Source organism: Tachyglossus aculeatus (assembly GCF_015852505.1).
Source record: "Tachyglossus aculeatus isolate mTacAcu1 chromosome 12 unlocalized genomic scaffold, mTacAcu1.pri SUPER_6_unloc_2, whole genome shotgun sequence".
NCBI lineage: Eukaryota > Metazoa > Chordata > Mammalia > Monotremata > Tachyglossidae > Tachyglossus > Tachyglossus aculeatus.
Window position 1 is genome coordinate 3,752,073 of NW_024044829.1, and position 27,298 is coordinate 3,779,370.

At 42.5% G+C, this 27,298-nt stretch overlaps 1 pseudogene; it reads left to right on the forward strand.

Annotated features, from left to right (window-relative positions):
- Nucleotides 1–23,578: 23,578 nt before the first annotated feature.
- On the forward strand, nucleotides 23,579–25,715 carry LOC119921274 (annotated as a pseudogene).
- Nucleotides 25,716–27,298: the final 1,583 nt, after the last annotated feature.

The following is a 27,298-nucleotide window of genomic DNA, read 5'->3' on the forward strand; positions in this document are numbered from 1 at the left end:
TAATCATATCTCTTTCCTCTACTTAATTTTGGAAGTGAAAATGGGGTGAAAGAGAGTTGGGAAGATTATGGGGGCATTTCAGGAACTCGTATTAATAATAAGAATAATAGTATTTATTAAGCACTTACTGTGGGCCAAGCACTGTTCTAAGCACTGGGGTAGATACAAGGTAATCAGGTTTTCACACGTGAGGCTCACAGTCTTCACCCCCATTTTACAGATGAGGGAAGTGAGGCACAGAGAAGGTAAGTGACTTACTGAAGGTCACACAGCAGACATGTGTCAGAGCTGAGATTAGAACCCACGTCCTATGACTTCCAAGCACATACTCTTTCCACTAAGCCATACTGTTTCAGCAGCGTGGCTCAATGAAAAGAGTACTGGCTTTGGAGTCAGAGGTCATGGTTTCAAATCCCGGCTCCACCAATTGTCAGATGTGTGACTTTGGGCAAGTCACTTAACTTCTCTGTGCCTCAGGTCCCTCATCTATAAAATGGGGATTAAGACTGTGAGCCCCACGTGGGACAACCTGATCACCTTATATCCCCCAGCACTTAGAACAATGTTTTGCACATAGTAAATGCTTAACAAATACCATTATTATTCTCATTATTAAAAGAAGAAAGAAAGTACTTCAACTCTCCTTCTCTTTCTCTCTCTCTCTCTCTCTCTCTCTCTCTCTCTCTCTTTCTCTTTCACACACACAAACACACAACCCACAACCAGGGTTATATAATAATTATTGTAGCATTTATTAACCACTTAGACCATGATATGCATTAGAGTAGCTACAGGATAATCAGATCAGACAGACTTTGTTCCACACAAGATCCATTATCTAAGGGGAAGCCAGAATGCTAGCTGTTTATGCCCTATTTTATGGCTGAAGGAACTGAGGCTTGGAGAAGCTATGTGACTTCCCCAAAGTTACAGAGCAGGCCAGTGTCAGACCTGGAGGCTGGGTCTCCTGGATCTGTCCATTTCCAGGCTCTGGGTCTTCCAAACAGGCTATGCTGTATTCCCAGCCAGTTTCCTGAGGTAAGCTTCCTATTGTCTGAATAATCTCTGAGGATCTCTCAAACACCCTGGCATTCAACTCACATGTTCTTTACTGTGGACCTATGGTCCTCGCCTTTTCCCTGATAGGACCACCTACAAGATTCTTGACTCTCCTCCAGAGCAGGGTCACTATGGGTGTAGTGTCTCTGGGAGGTGGAGCAGGTCATCGTTGGATTCTTGATGACCCCCAGCTCCTCCTTGATCCTGCTTTCATGGACCAGGAGTGCATATATCATCCAAGCATCTGAGCTGGCTTCCACTCAGAGCTCTGCCATTCAAATGAGGTACTGGATGCTCTGTGCTGGTTTGATGTACATTTTAATGTCATTTGTTAAGTATTTACTGTGTGCCAGGCACTGTACTAAGCACTGGGGTAGATACAGGATAACCTGGTTGGACACAATCCATGTCCCAAATGGGACTGACAGTCTTAATCCCCATTTTGCAGATGAGGTATCTGAGGCAAGAGAAGTCCCTTAATAAGACTCTTAAAAACAAAGGTGAAAGCTATCACCACTCATCTCCGTATTGTTGTCTCTAAAACAGTTCAGCTTCTCCCAGGTATACAGATACATGCACCCTCAATCTATACAGCAATCTAGATAGTAAGCAGTGTGTCATAGTGGTTAGAGCACGGGCCTGGTCATCAGAATGACCTGGGTTCTAATCCTCGTGCTGCCACATGTCTGCTGTGTGATCTTGGGCAAATCACTTAACTTCTCTGTGCCTCAGTTCTCTCATCTGTAAAATGGGGATTAAGAGAGTGGGCAGGGATTGTCTCTCTTTATTACTGAATTGTACTGTCCAAGCACTTGGTGCAGTGCTGTGTACACAGTAAGCACTCAATAAATGCAATTGAATGAATGGATGAGCCCTATGTGGGACAGGAACTGTGTCCAAACTGATTAATACTTTAGCGTTTAGACCAGTGCTTGGCAATAGTAAGTACTTAACCAGTACCATAATTATTAATATTATCATTACCCACCCTCAAACTTTATACCAGATAGTTAGAAAGATAGATGAATAGATAACCTGTGGTATGTTGGATAAATATCCTTAAGATATTAGTCAAGCCTCAAGCCCCCTGGAGAAAGAATCATATTTGAAAGGTAGGAGTTATTGCTGAGATTAGACTTGTTCAACCACGGGAATCAAACGCAAAATTGGAAACGACTGAGTTCTTCATTTGTTAAAATGCTCTGAGATATCACCATTGAAAAGCACTGAAAGATAGAAAATAAAGATTACAAGCCAATTCTACTTCCTAGTAGTCACAGTTAAATGACTCCTCTACGTAGATTTGCACTGACAAGCCTTTCCCACTTTCGCCAATCTGTGTGCAAAGACTATCCTGGACATTGCTTCATTCTTTCCACCACCTTTCTCCATAATTTCCTCATGGTACTCTTCAGTTTCTTATTCCTCAGAGTGTAGATGAGGGGGTTCAGCATGGGTGTGATAGCGTAGAATACAGAGACAGCCTTGTTCCCTGAAAAGGTGGTGGAGGGCCACATGTACAAGGAAGTGGAAGGGCCAAAAAGATGAGTGCCACTGCTATGTGCGAACTGCAGGTGGAGAGAGCTTTGCAACTCCCTTCGGACAACTGCTTCTTCAGGCTCGCCAGGATGTCGGAGTAGGAGATGAGGAGGATGACGAAGCTCCCCAGACCAATGGAGCTGCTATTGGCTTTAAAGATGATGCTCATAATGAGAGTGTCCCTGCAGGAGAGTTTCAGCAAAGGGTGCAAATCAGAAAAATAGTGATCAATCTCACTGGAGCCCCAGAAAGACAACTGGATAACCAGGGCCACCTGGATGATGGAATGGATGAAGCCCCCTAGCCATGATTAGGCCATCATCTTGGTACATAAAGACCTCCTCACTATGATGGAGTTGTGAAGGGGCTTGCAGTTGGCCACATAGCGATCATAGGCCGTGACCATGAGGAGGAAGATCTCAGTCCCGCCAAAATGATGGATCCCCAAAAGCTGTTTTATGCCCCCCGAGTAGGAGATGGCTTTCCCTCTGTGAGGAAGTCAGCAATCATCTTAGGGGCTATGATGGAGGAGTAGCAGAGGTCTACAAAAGACAGACAGATGAGCAAGAAGTACATGGGTGTCTTGTGGAGGTTGCCCGCACAGACAGTTATTATGATAAGCTGATTTCCAAGAAGGATAGTGAGGTAAAAGAATAAAAACACCACAGAAAATATCTCCTGCAGCAGTGGGATATGGGAAAGTCCAGAGAAAGTGGAAGAGAAATTATTAATCTGGAAAGATAAAAAAGCAACAGTGTGATGAACACTAACTGATATTTACTGACTGAACGAATAGGTAGTATTTACATCAGCTAAGGTTGATGCTTCCATCCACAACTGTTTGATTCATTACCACATAGTAAATATCTACATACAAGAAGCCTCACCCTGTTTAGTATAAGCCCTCTGTGGGCAGAGATCATGTCTACCAACTCTGTTCTACCTGGCTCCTCCACTTGTCTGCTGTGTGACCTTGGGCATGTCACTTAACTTCTCTTTGCCTCATTCACCTCATCTAAAAATGGGGATTGAGACTGTGAGCCCCATATGGGTCAGGAACTGTGTCCAACCCGATTTGCTTGTAACCACCTTAGTACCTAGTATAGTGTCTGGCACATAGTAAGCGCTTAAAAAATTCCACAGTTATTATTATTATTACCTTCCCGAGCTCTTAGACCAGTGCTCTGTACACGGTAAGCACTCAATAAACACCACTGATTGATCAACTAATTGACAGTTCCTATATTGCTGTGATAATTCCGGAAATCTATCCTGGCACCCTGGTCTGATCCTTGGAGATGCCAAAAGAGCTGGTAGATATTTAAAGCTAAAGGGGAGAAGGGACTGAGGATTCAATATCATCACCGTCTGGTCCTCCGAACCGGGGCTGCTGGAAGTTGGGAGGACATGGGTTCTAATCCTGGCTCTGCCGCATGTTTGCTGGGTGGCCTTAGGCAAGTCACTTCTCCGGGCCTCAGTCCCCACATCTGTAAAATGGGGATTAAGACTTCTGCGGGACAGGGACTGGGTCTAACATGATTAAATTGTCTGCCCCAGTGTTATAACGGTGCTTGACACATAGTAAGTGCTTAATAAGTAATAATGGAGAGGCAGCATGGCTTAGTAGAAGGAGCCCAGGCTTTGGAGTCAGAGGTTATGGGTTCAAATCCCAGCGCTGCCAATTGTCAGCTGTGCGACCTTGGGCAAGTCACTTCACTTCTGTGAAGATCCTCATGGTGACTTGTTCATTCATTCATTCATTCAGTCGTATTTATTCAGTGCTTACTGTGTGCAGAGCACTGTACTGAGAGCTTGGGAAGTACAAGTTGGCAACATATAGAGACGGTCCTTACCCAACAGCGGACTCACAGTCTAGAAGGGGGAGACAGACAACAAAACAAAAGATATTAACAAAATAAAATAAATAGAATAGTAAATATGTACAAGTAAAATAAATAGAGTAATAAATCGGTACAAACATATATACAGGTTCTGTGGGGAGGGGAAGGAGGTAGGGCAGGGGGGATGGGGGAGGAGAGGGAGAGGAAGGAGGGGATTCAGTCTGGGAAGGCCTCCTGGAGGAGATGAGCTCCCAGTAGGACATGGAAGGGAGGAAGAGAGCTTGTTCAGAGGGAGGGCATTCCAGGCCACGGGGAGGACTAAGCACCTGATAGATGCAAAGATAGGATAGATGCAAGGTTATCAGGTTGTCCCATGAGGGGCTCACAGTCTTAATCCCCATTTTACAGATGAGGTCACTGAGGCACAGAGAAGTTGTGATCTGCCCAAAGTCACACAGCTGACAAGTGATGGAACTGGGATTGGAACCCCTGACCTCTGACTCCCAAGCCCATGCCTTTTCCACTAAGCCATGCTGCTTCTGTAAAATAATGGTTAAGTGTTTACTAGGTGCCAGGCACTATACTATGCATTGGTGTAGATACAAGCAAATCAGGTTGGACACAGTCCCTGGCCCATGTCGGGCTCACAGTCTCAATCCCCATTTTACAGATGAGGTAACTGAGTCACAGAGAAGTTAAGTGACTTCCCCAAGGTCACAGATCAGACAAGTGGTCTGAGAGCCCACCTGCCCCGGGAGGCCTTCCCAGACTGAGCCCCCACCTTCCTCTCCCCTTCTCCATCCCCCCGCCCTACCTCCTTCCCCACCCCACAGCACCTGTATATATGTTTGTTCAGATTTATTACTCTATTTTACTTGTACATATTTACTATTCTATTTATTTTATTTTGTTAATATATTTTGTTTTGTTGTCTGTCTCTCCCTTCTAGACTGTGAGCCCGTTGTTGGGTAGGGGCCCTCTCTATATGTTGCCAACTTGTACTTCCCCAGCACTTAGTACAGTGCTCTGTACACAGTAAGTGCTTAATAAATACAATTGAATGAACTGAATGAATGAATGAGGACGGGGGCTGGGGGTCGACGGCAGGACAGGCAAAACCTAGGAACAGTGAGGAGGTTAGCGGCAGAGGAGTGGTGGGTGCAGGCTAAGCTGTAGAAGGAGAGAAGGGAGGTGAGGTAGGAGGGGACGAGGTGATGGAGAGCCTTGAAGCCGAGGGTGAGGAGTTTTTGCCTGATGTGTAGGTTGATTGGTAGCCAGTGGAGATTTCTCCCCCACTTCAGTGGGGAGTCTTTCCCCACTTCAGTCTATACTTCACTCTGCTGCCCAGATTATCTTTGTACAGAAACGCTCTGGGCATGTCACTCCCCTTCTCAAAAATCTCCAATGGTTGCCTGTCAACCTACGAATCAAGCAAACACTCATCACTCTTAGCTTTAAGGCCTCACCTTGCCCCCTCCTACCTCATCTCCCTTCTCTCCTTCTACAGCTCAGCCCACACTCTCTGCTCTATTTATTTTGTTAATGATGTGCATATAGCTATAATTCTATTTGTTCTGATGGTTTTGACACCTGTCTACATGTTTTGTTTTATTGTCTGTCTCCCCTTTCTAGAGCGTGAGCCCGTTGTTGGGTAGGGACTGTCAGTATATGCTGCCGATTTGTACTACCCAAGTGCTTAGTACAGTGCTCTGCATACAGTAAGTGCTCAATAAACACGATTGAATAAATGAATGAATAACTAGTGATGCTAAAATGAGTGATCATTAAACTATGTGAGAGTAGAAAACTAAAAAATAGAATGAATCAAATCTCAACTTACCATTACCAAAAATGTCTTCTACCTTCCAAATAAAATAAAGACACCATGGTTGACCCCACTACCTAAGCAATGGAATCTCTTTGATTATGTCATCCAGCCTATATTTTGTGCAAGGCTCAGCCCCAATCACTAAGAAGTGTACACATGATATCCCCAGGACATTCTTTCAATGAATAATTTGGATGGGAGGCGAGTAGCTTTGTTGATCAGTACCAGTTGTTCAAAATTTTAAAGTTAAATATAGTTGTTCTTTGTATTGGAAGAATATCCCTCTGAGTAAAATTCTGCAGTGATGTGTCTGCAAATCCTAATGAACTACCCACAGTTCCACCCTCATTGTTTGCACGCAAAGATTTTCTTTTGTTGTGTTGTTGTGGTTGTTATGTTTAGCACCTGGAGCTGTCTTGTTTTTGCCTCTGTCTCATGATCCTCTGAAAGCTTTGCCTCAAACAGAACAGCTTGCTTATCAATTGCAGTGCACCCTACTTGTCCGTCAGCTGAGATGCATTGTAGGTTGTCACTTTGTTTCGCAGTATGCTTAAAGCACTTTCTCTGATCACTTTGTATAGATTTGTCCAATTTTGGGACACATTACAACAACTTCTGGGGTAACCTACTTTCATCCATTCATTTTACTTATCTTATTTGTTACTGAAAGGTGATAATAGCTTCAATGGTAGGAGACTTTGTTCCCTGATTGCATTCTTTGTAATCTAGTATTGCCAATGAATATTGAGCAAAACCCAAAAATGCCCCTGATAGAATTACAGCCATTTCATTTTGTTACCTAGGTAATACACTGCCCAATGATGCAACTAGAGACAAAAGGTAGAGGCTTGAACCCAGAAGACCAGTATGTTGGTTGGGAGACTGTTGGAGTATGGTTCCAACATGGCTTTAAATTTATACCAAACTGAATTTCAAGTAGAGTAGTTGTAATATCCCCGCTTCTGCGAGAGTTCTAAAGCACTTTCATTCCTGTGTGTTGCATTTAATGTGTGACAGCAGGAAACTCGAACAACTACCTGTGGAGAGCCAAAATCAGGAAATCAAAAGCAAGGAGAACAGAGAAATATTTTAATCACTTGATAAAAACAAAACCTCAGACAATTCTGCATCTCAGCTGAAAACTATGGGGGGCAATTGTTTAGGATACACCAGCTTGGAGTACTGCTATCAAGAAAGGTGTGGCAGTGCAAACATTAAGCTTAACAGTAAGTGTTTCTGTTTAAGATGGTTTCTGAGCCTTGTAGCTTGCTTTTGCATGATGTTTTCTGTGACTATCAGGAAATTATTTTTAGCCGGAGGTTTAAAAGGTGACAAAAAGTGGTGCCCACAGCGAGGTCCTTTTATTTTACTGAGTGCCTTTGTGGGGGGATTTTTGCTTCACAGTAACTCCAATTACACTGTAGACTTTACACATCTATTGGACTAAATCAATACATTTGTAGCAGAGTGTTATAAAACAGTATTTTGCAACTACTCAGTGCCTGCAACATACCCTGGGTTGACCCACCAACTTTTTTTTTCTAATGGTATTTGTTAAATGCTTTCTATGTTCAAGCACTGTTCTGAGTGCTGGGGTAGATAAAAGTTAATCAGGTTGAACACAGCCCCTGGGTCATGTGAGATTCACAGTGGTGAATCCCCATGTTACAGTTGAGGAAACTGAGGCACAGAGAAGTTGAACGACTTGACCGAAGTCACACAGCATGTGAGCCCACTGTTGGATAGGGACCGTCTCTCTATGTTGCCAACTTGTATTTCCCAAGTGCTTAGTACAGTGCTCTGCACACAATAAGTGCTCAATAAATACGATTGAATGAATGAATATGGCCAGACTGTGGGATCCATATTAACATTTTCAGTCACACATGAACTTATAGGTGAATTTCACTATCAGTGGTGACTTCTTCAATTCTGAAGGACAACCTAAATAAACTCATTAATAATGATAATGATGATGATGATATTAATAATGGTATTTGTTAAGCGCTTATGATGCACCAAGCATACAAGATAATCGTGTTGGATACAATCCCAGTCCCTGCTCCATGTGAAAATCACGCTCTAAGGGGAAGGAGAACAGATATTTAATCCCCATTTAATAAATGGGGAACCTGGAGCCCAAAGGATTTAAATGACTTGCCCAAGGTCACACAGCAGGCAAATGGAAGAGCCAGGATTAAAATCCAGGTCTCCTGATGACCAGCCTTGCTCTTTACCCGGGCTGTGCTACATCTATTTAACATCAAATGACAATATACGATCACAAACAATGAGGTTTTCTTTGAGGACTCAGAACGCTGTCAGTGTTTCAGCATGGCAGCAGTGCTTGTTATGTTACATTACATGTGTAGGATAAATGTACAGGATAGAAACAACTACTCAATGATGGTCTCATGGGGTATGGCTACAGAGCCGCTATGTAGTTCATGTCCCTGATTATAATACACTTATTTGAATTCCATATTTCCTGTCTTAAGGTCATATTAATCTGGAAATTATAAATGTTTTCATCAAGCTTTACATCATCAGGTGTTGCACATGATATTTTAATTTGCAAATGCCTAATTAAAGAGTAAAAAAAAAATGAATGTTACAAAATGGCAAATGAATAAACCACAAGAAGATCTTTGTATAGTAGATAATGAATTTTCCTAGATCTAAACATTAAATTCTTCTGGATGGGTTTTTCTCAGGAAAAATAAATTAAAATTTAACTTTATAAATAAAGAGGATGTTTATTTGTATAGTTTATTTATGTAGTTGTCCTTCATAGCTGAGGAAGATACCACTGAGGTGAAGTTCACCTGTTGGTACATGTGTGACTGTAAAGATCAGTTTGGGACAATAATCTCGGTCACATTGGGCTCACAAAATGTTGTACCTTGTGGTCTGTGCTTAATGCTTAGTGTATCTGATGCTACAGGTATGTAATAATAAAGATAGTATTTGTTAAGTGTTTACTATGTGGCAAACACTGTTCTAAGCATTGGGATAGATACAAGGTAATCAGGTTGTCCCTCATGAGGCTCACAGTCATAATCCACATTTTACAGATGAGGTAATTGAGGCACAGAGAAATGAAGTGGCCTACCTAGGTCACTCAGCAGGCAAGTGGCAGAGCCAGGTTTAGAACCCACATCCTCTGACTCCCAAGCCCATGCTCAATATATCCTGACACCAAGGACCAGCTTAATTGTACTTCAATGCATGTAATCTATTTTGTGCATTAATATCTGGCCAGCTTGTTTTAGGTTTAAAAATGCTTCTTACTATGTCATGAGATGTTAAAAGTTATTTTAGGTGTAGTTCTTAAAGGCAACAGTTCTGCTAATGTCAAAATGTTCTACTTTAACGACCTGTTAATCTCAAATTTCTCACTTCCACTAAATGAAACTGTAGTATTTTCAGGTCTTCAGGCATATGTTTGTCAAGTAACCCCAGCCTGTGACAATATAGTAATTCATACACACCGTACAGCTATATAACTCTATATATTTATACATTGTAGGAGAAGCATTGTTGGAAACTGATAGCCATTTTATGTGTTATTATATTTATTATTATTAAGCAGTTACTATGAGCCAAGCACTGTACTAACTGCTGATGTTGATATAAGATAATCAGTTTGGACACAGTCCCTGTCCCACATAGGGCTCATGGTCCAAGTAGTAGACAGTAGGATTTAACCACCATTTTACAGATGAGGTACTAGCTACTAGCCAAATTTATATGTGTATATGTTCTGTTCATTCAGGTCTGATACCATTACTTTGGGAGAAGGGTAGAGAAGAGGGAAAGGGGAATGGGGCCTATTTTGTGAGGAGTGGGTGGTTGTTTTATCTTTCTTTAACCCATTTCTCCCAAACCAGAGCCGAGGCCTTCAGTGAAGACAGAGATAGTCATAGGGGCAAAAGAGATAATAATAATAAGAATAATAATGTTGGTATTTGTTAAGCACTCACTATGTGCCAAGCACTGTTCTAAGCACTGGGGTAGATACAAGGTAATCAAGTTGTCCCCCATGGAGCTCACAGTCTTAATCCCCATTTTACAGATGAGGTAACTGAGGCACAGAAAAGTTAAGTGACTCGCCCAAAGTCACACAGCTGACAAGTGGCAGAGATGGTATTAGAATCCACGACCTCTGACTCCCAAGCCCGGGCTCTTTCCATTGAGCTACACTGCTTCTCATGTGTGTGATAAAGGACAAGACAAAAACAGTTTGAGTTGGTTGTTGAGTCCTGGTTTTATAAACTTCTGTCACTACTCTGTGGCAGGACCTATAGAGTTGTATTTCAAGCAAGGGGCTCGTGCTATCTAGTTAGTCATGAGGAATCCAATTAATTGTCCCCTCCATGAGACAGGAGAATCCTGTCAGAATGGAGTCAGGCGGGGAACAGAAATTCTGGAAGGCCAGAGAATATTTGCAACCAATGGGGCCAGATTGTTAATGTTAATAAGATTTGTTTATGCCAGATTGCATTACCTATTAGGTCCTCAGCTAGGGAAGAAATGTATTGTGATGATCTTTAATGTACGACTCCCCCAACTGCTCCAGAAAGGTTAGTTAAATAGGAGAGGGGACAGGGCATCCTCAGGAAAATAACTTGAAAATCAAAACAGACTGACTTACCAGGAGCAAAGCCTATGCCAATAAAAAGTCTCTGATCACTCCCACAATTTGGGGAAAGAATCAGAGTTATTCTCTCCCACAGAGACTGAAGACACAGGGCCTGATTTCAGTGGATGTTTTTATGCTTTTGGCTGCCATTCAGCTCCTAACAAGACCCAGTGGACCCAATTTCCTGGCTCTCAAGCTTACTTCAAAGGTACAGTAATTGCACCTCATTATCATGTAACTTTTTAATCATGCCCAGTGGACAAGGCTATTAAAACCATCCCATTGGTAATTGCATCTCTACAGTTGCCTAGGAGGTGAATAAATTATAAAGTTGAACATTTCTCAGCCTGAGACAACAAACCTGTAACTATAAACTCCCTGGATTTCTGTTGGTCCTTTTTAACTAAGGACAGTAGTGATTATCTTGAACACACACACACACACACACACACACACACACACACACACACACACACACACAGTTTTTTGCTTTTTTATGTGTTCAGAAATCACTTCCAGTGAATTCCTAAAGCATCATTTAGTAATAAGCTAGGTAATCACTAAATGGTATAGATCTGTGACTGGAAACTCACAGAGAAAGAGTATGAAATAATAAAAATAATAACAATAGTAATAATAATAATGGTATTTGTTAAGCACTTTGTAAGTGTCAAGCGCTGTTCTAAGTGCTGGGATAGATACATGGCAATCAGGTTGTCCCACATGGGTCTCAGAGTCTTAATCCCCCTTTTACAAATGAGGGAACAGAGTCACAGAGAAGTTAAGTGATTTGCCCAAGGTCACGCAGTTAAGTGGAGAAGCTGGGATTAGAACCCATGACCTCTGATATCCTAGCCCATGCTCTGGAAATAGGAAACAACTCCAAGTAATAGAACAAATGATTGCAGCCAGTACATTTGTGCCTCCAGTTTCCTCTTTTGACCCCAAAATTCTTTGGTTCCCCTACTCCCTCTCCCTTCTGTGTCACCTATGCATTTGAATCTGGTTCCTTTAAGCACTCGATATTCATCCAACTCTTAGCCCCGCAGAACTTACGTACAGATCCATTATTCATTTTAATGTCTTTCTCTGTCTCTAGACTGTAAATTCTTGACTAAAAGCTCCTGGTAGGCAGGGACTATGTTTACCAACTCTGTGTTTTTTGTATTCTCTCAAGAGCTTAGTATAGGACTGTGTGTACAGTAAGTGCTCAATACATTTCAATGGCTGATTGACTGATTTCACCTTTGATGATTTCCTGGGTGGAAATATAAAACAGTCATTGCTAGCAAATCACTGAAAACCGGCCCTAGTTTCCACCATACAGGAAATAGAAGGCCTACCAAGACACCAAAAAGCATCATTTTCACAATTTCATTTTTTTGAATGCCATTTGTTAAGCACTTACTCTGCATCAAGCACTGTTCAAAGAGCTGGGGTAGATATCAGATTTATCAGGCTGAGCCCAGTCTTTGTCCCACATGGGGTTCATGGTCTAATTTGAAAGGAGGAGGACTGGGGGATTTAATCCCCATTTTACAGATAACTGAGGCACAGAGAAGCTAAGGGATTTGCCCTAGGTCCAGACAAATTAAATAAGGTGACAAAAGAGTCTTTGTTATGTTCTTCCTGACATTCCAACAACCAATTTTTTAGCTGAGCAGAATCTATGTCTGGAATCTTCAAAGATTACAGATTTTTTAGTGTATGATTTAATGTTGTGATCTAGACCACTAACAGCAAAGCCATAAGTAACTCAGGCAGTCATCCAACAAGGTTCCCTGAGGAACCCTCCTAGCTGGTCAACCCTAGTTTGCTGGCAGTCCCTAACACTGTTTTCTCTTCTGTTGCAACAGAGCCAATTCTTTCCATATTGCAAAATGCCATGCTGGACTCTCTGCAACAACTGGATCCCAGAATTCAGGAAACCTTATCAGCAACACAAGCAGTGCTGCCTAGTGGATAGAGCAGGGACCAGAAGAACCTGGGTTTTTATTCCAGCGCTGCTACTTCTCTGTTGCATGACCTTGGTTAAGTCACTTCACTTCTCTGAGTCTCAGTTACCTTGCATGGAAAATGGGAATTAAGACTGTGAGCCCCATGTGGGATATTGACTGTGCCCAACCTGATTAGCTTGTGTCTACCGCAGCACTTAGTACAGTGTCAGACACACAGTAAGCTCTTGTCAAATACCAAAATAAATGAAACACTGCACTAAAACCAGCTCCAAAGAGAATCTCTGAGGAGCTACTTGGGGAGGGTGACATGCTCAGTTTAACACCATTGGGCCAAGTATACCAAACACAAATTGTTAAACAATCAGCCTGATCATTTGGATGGAATCACCGAGATATTTTAATACAAGGCAGGGGTGAAGATATTTTTAATCAATTTACATTACATCACTTAGAGGTAGCCAAATTATGCTGGCTATCAACTCCCCAAGGTCTTGGATTTGTCACATTCCATTTCCTTTTTTTATGACTCTTGTTAAGCACTTACTTTGTGTCAAGCGCTGTACAAAGCAGAGGGCTAGGTACAAGATAATCAGGTTGGACACAGTCCCTGCTGTCCAATGTGTGATTCACTTTCTAAGGAGGAGAGTGTAGGATTTACTCCCCATGTTACCGATGAGGAAACAGAAATGCAGAAGTTAACTTACTTGCCCAACATCACATGGCAGACAAGCAAAAGAGTCAGGATTAGTACCCAGGTCCTCTGACTTTCAGGTCTGTCCTCGTTTTACTAGGCCATAATGCTTCCGATTTTATTCTTATAATCCTCCAAGAAGGGAATGAGCATTGTCATATTCATTAGCCAGAGGATGGCCAGAGAGGTTAAAGGTATTGCCAGAAGACACAGGCAGGTCAGTAGCTGGGGGATGGACATAGAACATAGATCTCCTGACTTTCAGATCTATTTTCTTTCCACTAGAGCCTACTTCATTTTTATTCTGCACTATCCTGAGGAGAATCAGTTGGGCTTTAAACATTTTAACTGGCATCCATAGAATTATTAGAAATTTTTTAAATGGCAGCAGGCAGTGTGAATCTTCAATGCAGCTGGCTTAGCAACAGATAAGAACCTCCATAGCTGAAAATGCCACTACACTTCCAACACCCCCTCCCCCCCTTCAGTATCCATTGGTCCAAAAAGCCACAAAAAGGGATTAGAGACCTGCACATCATCATCATCATCATCATCAATCGTATTTATTGAGCGCTTACTATGTGCAGAGCACTGTACTAAGCGCTTGGGAAGTACAAATTTGCAACATATAGAGACAGTCCCTACCCAACATTGGGCTCATAGCCTAAAAGGGGGAGGCAGAGAACAAAACCAAACATACTAACAAAATAAAATAAATAGAATAGATATGTACAAGTAAAATAAATAAATAAATAGAGTAATAAATATGTACAAACATATATACATATATACAGGTGCTGTGGGGAAGGGAAGGAGGTAAGATGGGGGGATGGAGAGGGGGACGAGGGGGAGAGGAAGGAAGGGGCTCAGTCTAGGAAGGCCTCCTGGAGGAGGTGAGCTCTCAGCAGGGCCTTGAAGGGAGGAAGAGAGCTAGCTTGGTGGATGGGCAGAGGGAGGGCATTCCAGGCCCGGGCGATGACGTGGGCCAGGGGTCGATGGCGGGACAGGCGAGAACGAGGTACAGTGAGGAGATTACCGGCGGAGGAGTGGAGGGTGCCGGCTGGGCTGTAGAAGGAGAGAAGGGAGGTGAGGTAGGAGAGGGCGAGGTGATGGAGAGCCTTGAAGCCCAGGGTGAGGAGTTTCTGCCTAATGCGCAGATTGATTGGTAGCCACTGGAGATTATTGAGGAGGGGAGTAATATGCCCAGAGCGTTTCTGGACAAAGATAATCCGGGCAGCAGCATGAAGTATGGATTGAAGTGGAGAGAGACACGAGGATGGGAGATGATAGAGAAGGCTGATGCAGTAGTCCAGACGGGATAGGATGAGATGCAGATGACATAACTATCCTCTTCTCAATGTTGTTAGTAAGGTACTTATCGCTGCATTTTTTTTCATCATAGAAGATGTGCTTTTAAGCGTTCCTTTCTGGGAATTGCATTACAAGTTTACCCCTGGCCTTTCTTTATTCAGAAGGTTGGGCATAAAATTGAATAGAGATCCGTGGATGGGGAAATTGTGACTGATGTTGAAACAATCACTCTCGGGATTTGAAAAACAATCTGAGATGCAAGTCATCCTCTTTAGAATGCTTCTATTTATCTATTTTAAATTTTGGAGAGTCACGTAGTGATCATCCATATCAGAACTGTTTCACATCTTCACAAACTCATGCACTTTTTCCTCAGCAGCGGTAGGACAAGAGGAGGAGGAAGAGGAGAGGAAAAGCAGGATGAAGAGGAGGAGGAAAGGAGAAAAAGCACTATGAGAACAAGGAGGAGGAGAAGGAGGAAAAGGAGGAGGAAAAGAAGGAGGAGGAGGAGGACTGGTAGTACTAAAAATAATGGCTTTTGTTATGTGCTTACTATATGCCAAGCAGTGTTCTAAGTAGATAAAGGGTAGTCAAGTTTTCCCATCTGAGGCTCACAGTCTTAATCCCCATTTTACAGATGATGTAACTGAGGAACAGAGAAGTTAAGTGACTTGCCCAAAGTCACAGAGCTGACAAGTGGCAGAGCTGGGATTAATACTCACGACCTCTGTCTCCCAAGCCCGAACTCTTTCCACTAAGCCACACTGCTTCTGAAGTAACATTTAATAAGGGCTGACATGGTGAGGTGCACTGTATGAGGCTTTTTGGAAATATAGAATTAAGACGTGACCCATTCTCTGGTTACAATGTGCTTACACTCAGCAACTTGGCACTCAACATCCTTTTTTCCTCTGCCATTGTCCAGATCCTGATTAATTTCTTATTCAGATAGAAAACCATTCCCTACACTGGGTTTTTTGGCCATAGGTACTTACTCTTGGCTTAGTCTGTAATGAGTGCTTCCTCCTGGACTCGATGTGCTCTGACAGTTGTGTAGCCATCTGTTGTTTTCTTATCCTGTCAAGTCATGTCCTACCCATAATGACGCCATGGACACATCTCTCCCAGAACGCCCTGCCTCTCTCTACCTGCAATCATTCTGGTAGTGTATCCATAGAGTTTTCTTGGTAAAAATACAGAAGCAGTTAACCACCACCTCCTTCTGTGCCATAAACCTGAATGTTCACTCTCGCCTCTCTACCTTGCTGCTGCTGCCCAGCTCAGGTGAGTTTTGACTTGTGGCAGATTGCCTTCCACTCCCTAGCCACTACTCAGCCTAGGAATGGAATGGATATGCCTCTGTTTGACTTTCCCTCCCCTAGTCGAGACTGGTAGAATACTGGAAACTCTCCAAGTGTGACCCTGACTGGTGAGGCATCTATAGCCCACTGCTTTTTCCAGGCTTTATGTCCCAAATCGTCTGCAAATGGCTGAACCCCATCTCATTGAATCGAATTCACGAACTCCTTAATCTCAGTAGGCTAATGGTCTCTTTGCTATTCATCATTTTTGCTATGAAATCATCACACTCTTGACACAACCCTATGTAAGAGCCTACAAAGAGCCTATGATTCTCCCAGATTAAGCGCCCCCCATTTCCTCTGCTCCTCCTCCCCTCCCCATCACCGTGACATTCTTCCTCTACTCTACCCCCTCCGTGTCCCACAGCACTTGTGTATATATGTACATATTTATTATTTTATTTATTTTATTAATGATGGATATATAGATATATGATTCTATTTATTTTTATTGATGCTATTGTTGCCTGTTTACTTGTTTTGATGTCATTCTCTCCCCTTCTAGACTACTAGCCCATTGTTGGGCAGTGATTGTCTCTGTTGCCAAATTGTACTTTCCAAGCACTTAATACAATGCTCTGCACACAGTAAGCACTAGATAAATACGATTGAGTGAATGAACGAATACAAAGGAAAAATAGGGCTTAACTCACATCTTCTCCATCTCTTATCACTCTACTCTCTCTGCCGTCCCAACAATCTTTTCCACTGATGCCCAGCATAAAGTCTTTTCACTTTCACCTCGCACTCATGGGGTGACACTATTGTAAGGGACCCTGTTTCTTCATTTACCTACAACTGGATAATATCACTTCCCTGCCAGAATGATTGAGGAGCTTCTGTGGTTTATAATGAAGTCATTCCCATTCTGAATCCTTTGCTATACAACCTGAAGAAGAAAGACAGTAAAAAAGCTCTCCCGAGAGCAATGAAGAGAAAAGTCTTTTCTCTAGGGACACTTGTCTTAGAATGCTAAAAAAAAATGGAATTGAACCATCTTTCTATAATCATTAAATTGTGCTGCTTAGAAAATCTCTCCTGTTTTGAAGAGCTTGCTACTTCTCTATACGTTGTTTGTTTTCAATATGGACTATTTGGCCACTGGAGTGTGGGATGTCTTCTTGTCAGTCTCTGCTGGTAATTTGCTTCAAGCAGCGCAAATGGAATTGATGAAGTTGCTGTATATACTGTCCATGTGGTGTCCCCTCTTCACGGTCATTCAGTTGTATTTATTAAACACTTACTGTGTGCAGAGCACTGTACTGAGTGCTTGGGAGAGTGCAATATAAAAATTAACAGACACATTCCCTGCTCACAGTGAGATTACCATCTACAGGAGCTTACAGTCTAACAATACTGTGCTGACAATTGCACCTCAGATATCAAATCTTTGCTGGCATCCCTTTCTTTCCAGAGCCAATGTTCCAATTAATCAATCAATCAATCAACCAATAGCATTTATTAAGCACTTACTCTATGCAGAGCACTATGCTAAGTGCTTGGGTGACTATGATATAACAGAGTTGGTAGATATATTCCCTGCTCACAATGAGCTTACATTCTAGAGGAAGAGAGAGACATTAATATAAATAAACAGATTACAGATATGCATATAAGTGCTGTTGGGCTGAGGATACATAAATAAAGGTTACAAATCCAAGTGCAACACTCCAAATGCTGAACAGCTCAAGCCTATGCATCTAAATGCATTGCCATCAATAATGATAGTGTGTATTTGTTAAGCACTTACTTTGGGCCAAGCACTGTACTAAGCACTAGGGTAGGTAGATGGTAATAATAATGATAATAATAATAGCAAATAACATTATTATTACTATTACTGTTAATCACTGTACTAAATGCTGGGGTAGATACAAGGTATTCAGGTCAAACACAGTCCTTGTCTCATGTGGGTCTCACATTCTAAGGAGGAGGGAGAATAGTTATTGAATCCCCATTTTACAAATGGGGAAACAGACACAAAGAAGTTAATCAATGATATTTATTAACTGCTTACTGTGTGTAGAGCACTCTACTAAGTGCTTGGAAGAGTTCAGTTCAATATAGTTGGCAGACAAGATCCTCTCCCTCCAGACGTTTACCATGTAAGGTAATAATAATAATAATTCTGATATGTGCTTGTCTTGTCTTTTGCTGTCGAGTCAACTCCAACCCATAGAGGCACCATGGACACCTCTCTCCCAGAATGACCCACCTCCATCTGCAATAGTTCTGGTAGTGGATCCATAAAGTTTTCTTGGTAAAAATCCAGAAGTGGTTTACTATTGCCTCCTTCCATGATGTAAACTCGAATGTCCACCCTCGAATCTCTCCTGTGCTGCTGCTGCCCAGCACAGTGAGATTTGACTTGTAACAGATTGTCTTCCACTAGCTAGCCACTGCCCAAGCTAGGAATGAAATGGATATACCTCTGCTTGACGCTACCACCACCCGCATAGTTGAGACTGGTACAGTATTGGAAACTCTCCAGGTGAGACCCAAAGAGGGATTGGTATGTGCTAATCTCTAAGCACTGAGGTGGATACAAGCAAGTCGGGTTGGACACCATCTCTGTCCCACCTGGGGTTCACAGTCTCATTCCCCATTTTACAGATGAGGTAACTGAGGCCCAGTGAAGTGAAGTGACTTGTCCAAGTTCACACTGCACTCAAGTCACACAGCAGGCGAGTGGTGGAACTGTTATTAGAATGCTTTCTGATTCTCAGGCACTTATGCTCTTTTCATTTGGCCACTCTGAACAGCATTTGGTGAAAGCCTGCAACTCAGGGAGCAGAATTAAGCTGCCCACCATCAGTGGATAGCATTTCGAGCAGGAGTTAGGAAATTGGACCTTGGTTGAAGTACGATGTCAGTCTTTTTCAGACTGTCAGCCCAAAGCTTTCAGGGGTTCATCAATGAGAGTATTTGCAATCATTGTCTTTGCATAAAGGCCCTGCAAATTCAAGAGTCCACCTCCTAGGAGATTCTGTATGTAGCTGCCAAATTCCATATTTAGTATGTGTCACTCAGCAACACTGTGAATCAATCAATCAATCAATCAATCAATCATATTTATTGAGCACTTACTATGTGCAGAGCACTGTACTAAGCGCTTGGGAAGTACAAATTGGCAACATATAGAGACAGTCCCTACCCAACAGTGGGCTCACAGTCTAAAAGGGGGAGACAGAGGACAAAACCAAACATACTAACAAAATAAAATAAATAGAATAGATATGTACAAATAAAATAAATAAATAAATAAATAAATAGAGTAATAAATATCTACAAACATATATACATATATACAGGTGCTGTGGGGAAGGGAAGGAGGTAGGATGGGGGGATGGAGAGGGGGACGAGGGGGAGAGGAAGGAAAGGGCTCAGTCTGGGAAGGCCTCCTGGAGGAGGTGAGCTCTCAGCAGGGCCTTGAAGGGAGGAAGAGAGCTAGCTTGGTGGATGGGCAGAGGGAGGGCATTCCAGGCCCGGGCGATGACGTGGGCCAGGGGTCGATGGCGGGACAGGCGAGAGCGAGGTACGGTGAGGAGAACAGTGGTGGAGGAGCGGAGGGTGCATCCTGGGCTGTAGAAGGAGAGAAGGGAGGTGAGGTAGGAGGGGGCGAGGTGATGGACAGCCTTGAAGCCCAGGGTGAGGAGTTTCTGCCTGATGCGCAGATTGATTGGTAGCCACTGGAGATTTTTGAGGAGGGGAGTGATATGCCCAGAGCCTTTCTGGACAAAGATAATCCGGGCAGCAGCATGAAGTATGGATTGAAGTGGAGAGAGACACGAGGATGGGAGATCAGAGAGAAGGCTGGTGCAGTAGTCCAGACGGGATAGGATGAGAGCTTGAATGAACAGGGTAGCGGTTGGGATAGAGAGCAAAGGGCGGATCTTGGCAATGTTGTGGAGCTGAGACCGGCAGGTTTAGGTCACGGTTTGGATGTGAGGGATGAATGAGAGAGCGGAGTCGAGGATGACACCAAGGTTGCGGGCTTGTGAGACGGGAGGGATGGTAGTGCCGTCAACAGAGATGGGAAAGTCAGGGAGAGGGCAAGGTTTGGGAGGGAAGACAAGGAGTTCAGTCTTCGACATGTTGAGCTTTCGTTGGCGGGCAGACATCCAAATGGAGATGTCCTGAAGGCAGGAGGAGATGCGAGCCTGGAGAGATGGGGAGAGAGCAGGGGCAGAGATGTAGATCTGGGTGTCATCAGCGTAGAGATGATAGCATCTATGCAATGGTTAACACCATTTGTGACAGCAAAAGGTGTCCTTTAAACAGCTTTTATCCAGAACTTTGACTGCTATTCCAATAGTGTGACCATGTGCTGATAACAAATTTGGGAAAGCCAAACTTGAGCAGGATGACCTCCAGGTCTTCAGGATTTACAAAATCAAAAGAGGCTTTCCCTGGTCAATGAAGACCATGTACAGGGCCTGTTTTGAAAGAGAGGAATCAAGGTCAATCATGCAAACCATGAGAAGCAGCATAGCTTAGTGGATAGAGCACAGGCCAGAGAGTCAGAAGGACGTGGGTCCTAATCCTGGCTCTTGCACTTGTCTGCTGTGTGACCTTGGGCAAGTCATTTTACTTCACTGTTCTTCAGTTACCTCATCTGTAAAATGGTGATGAAAACTGTGAGCCCCAAAAGGGACAGGAACTGTGTTCAACCTAATTACCTTGTAGCTTATTACACCTCTGCACTCAGTACAGTGATCAGGTTGTCCCATGGGGGGCTCACACGATTTTAATCCCCATTTTACAGATGAGATAACTGAGGCACAGAGAACTTAAGTGACTTGCCCAAAGTCACACAGCAGACAGCAGAGTTGGGATTCGAACCCATGACCTCAGACTCCCAAGCCCACACTGTTTTCCACTGAGCCACGCTGCTTCTCAGTGCCTGGCAGATGGTAAATTATTAACAAATATCATAAAAAGTAAAAAGTCTCATTTTTCTGTAATGCAGAGATTACAAGCTCATAGAACATTTCAACAAAGAACATTCACATGATAGGGTATGTCCCAAGTCTGCTGCCACACCTGGGGTTTATCTATTTCATCCAAAACATCGCATTTTCTCTAAATTGATTAATGTATCCGAAGAACATCCCCAAATTTCCTAATAGTGTCCTATCCAAAAAACCTAGAGAAATCACACATTTTGGAGAAACAGAGTGCACTTGGGTCTATCTTGCTCTGAACTTTTGTCTTTGAAAAACTTTCTCATATGCTTACTTTGGAAATGACCCATGTGACCAATTTAATCCCGGCCTCTCTCAGGAGAAACAAGGTTTGTTTGGTTACTAACTTTCTGGTGGAGAGATGTTCTGAGGCTCAAGCGAGGGAGAGGCTGTCAGCACTGTGTTGAACAGATCAGAAACTGACACTGTCCAGAATCCTTATAAATAATGCTGGCGTGATCTTTACCTGGAAATGGCTAGTGCTGTTTTGGATTCAATCTGAATGTTTTATTTGCCCAGGGATAAAGTATAGGAAAGAACATGAAAAATTTATGACTGAAATTAAATCAGATGATAAAAGATTTAAATCAGAGGGCTTTGATACTTCTTGGGAACTAAATCCATTTTGTAGCAAAGGAAAATCTGCAATGGCAAACTAGCAGAGAGAAGTTTCATGGGGAATGTTATCAACTTCCTCTGAATAACGTGATTCTTGGAGGGATGCATTTTCTTTAACCCCACAGTGATAATTTAATGCTCACAAATGGGCAACAATTTGATATTATATCATATTAGTAGACTTAAAAAAAACCTTCTGATGGCATCCTTCTCTTTTTAAAGAACATCAAAAAAATTTCCTTTAATATATGGCATTTTTTATACTCATTCTCCTTTTGGAAAGATCCCATTGACTAAGGAGAGTTGGAATTTCAAGTAGACCCTTTCCTTAACTCTGTCATATCACCTAATCAGAATTGGCAACCACTATAAAAGGTAAGTGATTATGTCTCTGTGATTATGTCTCTGCTCAGTTACAATTCTGTAGTAAAAGTTGTATGATTATATACTGGTGTCCTGGAAAGTTTACATAATAACTAGGCTCCTAGAGTTTTGTAAAAAGTCTTGAAACGGCAACTAAAATATAAATTAAAGTTAAACCCCTTAAAATTTCTTCATGATGTATCCTCTCTGATTCATTTAAACAAAAGGACAAATTTGACTTCAGTAAATTGAAAATTTGAGGAAGAAGGATAAACATAGCTTCACTATAGAGATTTTGTAAGTTTTGTAAGTTTTGTAAGTTAGTAATCACACCATATGTGTGATTTCTAAATGAAGTAATTCTTTTTTAAAAGTTCAGCTGAAATTTCCAGAGTGAGCTTCAGAGTTTACAATAATACAACTTGTATGATCATCATCATTATCAGTGGTATTCATAGGGAGCTTACTAGTTATAGAGCACTATACTAAGCGCTTGGGAGAGTACAATTCAACTGCGTTGGTGGACATATTCCCTGCCCACAATGAGCCTACAGTCTACATGGGAAGACAGACATTAGTATAAATAAATGATTCGCTGTATGTAATTTAAAGACATATATATATATATATATATATATATATATATATATATATATATCTACAGGAGGTAGATCCCTCTGGCTCTGCTCTCATAATGGAAGTTGTGTTGAGACATGAGAAGGGAGAATATCGCTGCCACCCTGTGTTCATCGAAGATAATAATAATAATAATAATAATAGTATTTGTTAAGCACTTACTATGTGCAAAGCACTGTTCTAAGCGCTGAGGAGATACAAGGTGATCAGGTTGTTCCACGTGGGACTCACAGTCTTCATCCCCATGTTACAGATGAGGGAAACTGAGGCACAGAGAAGGTAAATGACTTCCCAAAAGTCACACAGCTGACAATTGGTGGAACCGGGATTTGAACCCATGATATCTGCCTTCAAAGCATGGCTCTTTCCACTGAGCCACGCTGCTTCTCAATAATAATGATGGCATTTGTTAAGCACTTACTATGTGCCAAGCACTGTTCTAAGTGCTGGGGGAGATAAAAGGTAATCAGGTTGTCCCACGTTGGGCTCACTCTCTTAATCCCCATTCTATAGATGAGGTAACGGAGGTACAGAGAAGTTAAGTGGCTTTCCCAGAGTCACACAGCTGACAAGTGGCAGAGCTGGGATTAGAACCTATGACCTCTGACTCCCAAGCCCATGCTCTTTCCACTGAGCCATGCTGCTTCCCAGAATTTAGGTCCCACCGAGATTTGAACTCAGATAGCTGGATTCAGAGTCCAGAGTGCTAACCACATGTGTGGAATCCCTGTGACAGGGCCGCAAAACAGCAAGGAATCAGCGACAAGATGGTGTCAGGGCTATACAGATGGTCTTCCCAGGATTCTTTGAGACATACTCTCCACTCTTTTAAGCTCATGCCTGAGGTGTTTCTTATATACCTGAGGCTAGCATCTAGAGATAACAGCATTGGACTGTATGTCAGTAGACAGAGGTTCCATTCCCTGACTCATCACTTGTCGCCTTGTGAACCTGGGAGAGTTAATTAACTTCTCTATGCATGAATTTTCCCATCTGTAAAATGGGAATGAAATACCTGTCTTCCCTCCCACTTGGACTGTGAGCCTCATGTGGTACATGGACTGGGTCCCATTCAATTGTCTTGCATCTACCCCCAGTACTTGGAACCTAGCAAATGATTAATAAATAATAATCATTTTTAACATAGGCTGAAACCTGTTGAAAGATGAGAAACCAGAAAAAGTAAGTCACAAGAGGAAATAGAGGGAAGAATTGCATTCTAATCCCTTTTGTAAGAGTAGGAGTTCACAGGGTGGGTAATAATAATAATAGTATCTGTTTAATGCTATGTGTCAAGCACTGTTCTAAGTGCTGAGGTAGACACAAGCTAATCAGGTTGGACACAGTCCCTGTCCCACATGGGGCTCACAGCCTTAATTCCCAATTTACAGATGAGGTAAATGAGGTACAGAGAAGTTAAGTGAATTACCCAAGGTCACACAGCAGACAAGTGGTGGAGACAGGATTAGAATTCAGGTCCTCCTGACTCCCAGGCCCGTGGTCAATCCACTAGGCCATGTTTACCCCCATGGCCATCTTCTGTCCCCTTTCCACACAAGCACACACACACACACACACACACACACACACACACACACACACACAGAGAGAACCCCTTTGTGGTTGTGGGAATAGGTGAGAGAAAATTGAGTTATTGCAACATTGTTTCAATTCTTTGCAGTTGTTCAATGACTCTGCAGGATCGAAAGCATTCTGCATTCAAAGTGAACATAAACTTCTCCCATCGCTGTTGCCCAAGAAGGGAAAACCTGGGCTTCTCTGACTTCCCTCTATCCAAGCACAGATATCTAAGCAAATGTGATCTAATAGCAGTATCCCTTCCTAAGTATGTTTCTCTATTAATTCTCCTAATATCCCCCAAACTGTAGGAATATTTTTCCCCTGAATTTCAATATTCATTTCTCATTAGAGGAGAGATGCTGATGCCACTGGCTACAGGAAATGATACAGGAATGGCCGACTTCATCCTCATGGGCCTGACGGATTCTCCAAGAACCCAACTGGTCCTTTTCATGGTATTTCTCCTGATCTATATGATTTCTGTGGTGGGGAACCTAGGGCATATCCTGATAATCCAGAAAGACTCTCAGCTTCACAGCCCCATGCATTTTTTTCCTGTGAGGTTTGTCCTTTGTTGATCTGAGCTACTCTACAGCCATTACTCCCAAAACCTTGGGGAGTTTATTAACATCTAGAAAGAAAGTCTCATTCACTGGCTGCTTTGCCCAAATGTATTTTTTTCATTTCTTTGGTAGGAACAGAATGCTTCCTCCTCTCTGCAACGGCTTATGATCGTTATGTAGCTATCTGTAACCCACTGCTTTATTCCTCTGTTATGTCCTCAAGATTATGCATATGGCTTATGGTTGGGTCATATGGAGTTTCTTTTACAAACTCCCTGATAAATCCTCTGTTCATAGCTAGGTTGCCACTTTGCAACTCTAATGTAATTCACCATTTTTTCTGTGATACCTCACCAATATTGGTTTTGTTCTGAACAGACACACACAACACAGAAATCATGATCTTTATCTTAGCTGACTCCACACTTGCAATGTCTCTGATAACGATTGCAGTCTCATACATGGCTATTATCTCTGCCATTTTGAAGATCAGCTCCACTGTGGGAAGAAAAAAGCTTTCTCCACCTGGGCTTCCCACCTCATGGGAGTCACCATCTTCTATAGGTCTCTAATCTTTACACAGTTAAAGCTAAGTAAATCTTACTCCCTGGGTAAAGACCAGGTAGCTTCTGTTTTCTATACCATCGTCGCCCCCATGTTGGACCCCCTTATCTACAGCTTGTGAAACAAAGAGGTGAAAAATGCTATGAGCAGAATGATTCATCTGTGCCCTATAATGATGTGGCCAGAAGCAGAATGACAGGCAGAAGTCACCCGCTGGAGAAGGAAGGGAAGTTATCTGGGCAGAGATCTTGAAGGAGGGCTCTGGCCCAGGACTTCAAGCCCATACTCTCTATGTGGCCTCCTCCCTCACCGTGGGACTTCTCTTTCTCGGTCTCTTCTGGAGCTCCTGCCAGTGTGGCCCAAGCAGGGTTCAAACAACCTTAGGACCAGCTCCCACCCTTCTGACCTCCCCTGGCCCAAAGCAGCAGGGAGCTGGGGCAGCCTCATCACTTCACCCAGTCCTAGAAAAGAGAACACCAGCAAGGATCCTCAGGTCAGAGCCCCCATCTCTTCAGCCTTTCATTCATGCATTAATTCATTCATTCAGTCAGTCATATTTATTGAGCGCTTACTGTGTGCAGAGCACTTTACTAAGCGCTTGGGAAGTACAAGTTGGCAATATATAGAGACGGTCCCTACCCAACAATGGGCTCATAGTCTAGAAGGGGGAGACAGACAACAAAACAAAATATATTAACAAAATAAAATAAATAGAATAGTAGAATGCTTCACTTCTTGGTGCCACAAACATGAAAACCCATTCAACTCTTCTAGAAGCCCATTAATACACTGGAAGAATTAACAAATGACTGCCTGGAAGACTCTTAAGGTCATAAAAAGAAAGCACTAGATTAAATGTAAAAATATCGGAATGAATAGATAATTTTCTAGATAGATAAATAAATTTCTCTTAATAAATATTTTTCTCCACAAGTATAACATTCCCAACTCTTGTAGACACCTTCCTTCTCTTCTACAAGACTTCTTTCCTTCTGGGTCCTAGGCTGCTGCAATTTGGATCTCAAACACCTTCCCCCTTGGTACCCCATCTGTCAGTCTGTCAGTCAATCACATTTATTGAGCACTTTCTGTGTGCAGAGCACTGTACTAAGGACTTGAGAGGGTCCAATATAAGAAGCACACTCCCTGCACACAACAAACTTACAGTCTAGAAGGGGAGACAGACATTAATATAAATAAATAAATTACAGATAGGTACATAAGTGCTGTGGGGCTGGTAGGAGGGAATGAATAAAGGGAGCAAGTCAGGGTGATTCAGAAGGGAGTTGAAGAAAAGGAAACGAAGTTTTAATGATGGAAGAGATGTACCTTCAATAAGGTTTTCAAATGGGGGAGAGTAATTGTCTATCAGTTAAGAGGAGGGAAGATTTTCCAGGCCCAGAGGCAGGATGTGAGCAGTGAGATAGATGAGATCAAGGTACAGTGAATAGGTTAGCATTAGAGGAGTGAAGTGTAGCTAGGGGCCCTCCACCACTACTCCACCACCTCCGGAGGTGGTGGGGAGAGAGGAAGGAAGAGGAGAAGGAAAGTGCTTAACTTTCTCAGTGGCAAATACCACAGTGAATGGAAAATTGGAGGCTTATGGTTCAGAGTTAAACATTCATAAACCCCATGTATAGCATCAGCATAATGATACAACATATACAGCATGTTACAGAATATTGTAATGAGAAAGGAATTCAAAATAAAATACTCAGCCAATCAATCATATTTATTGAAAACTTTCTGTGTACAGAGCACTGTACTAAGCACTGTACA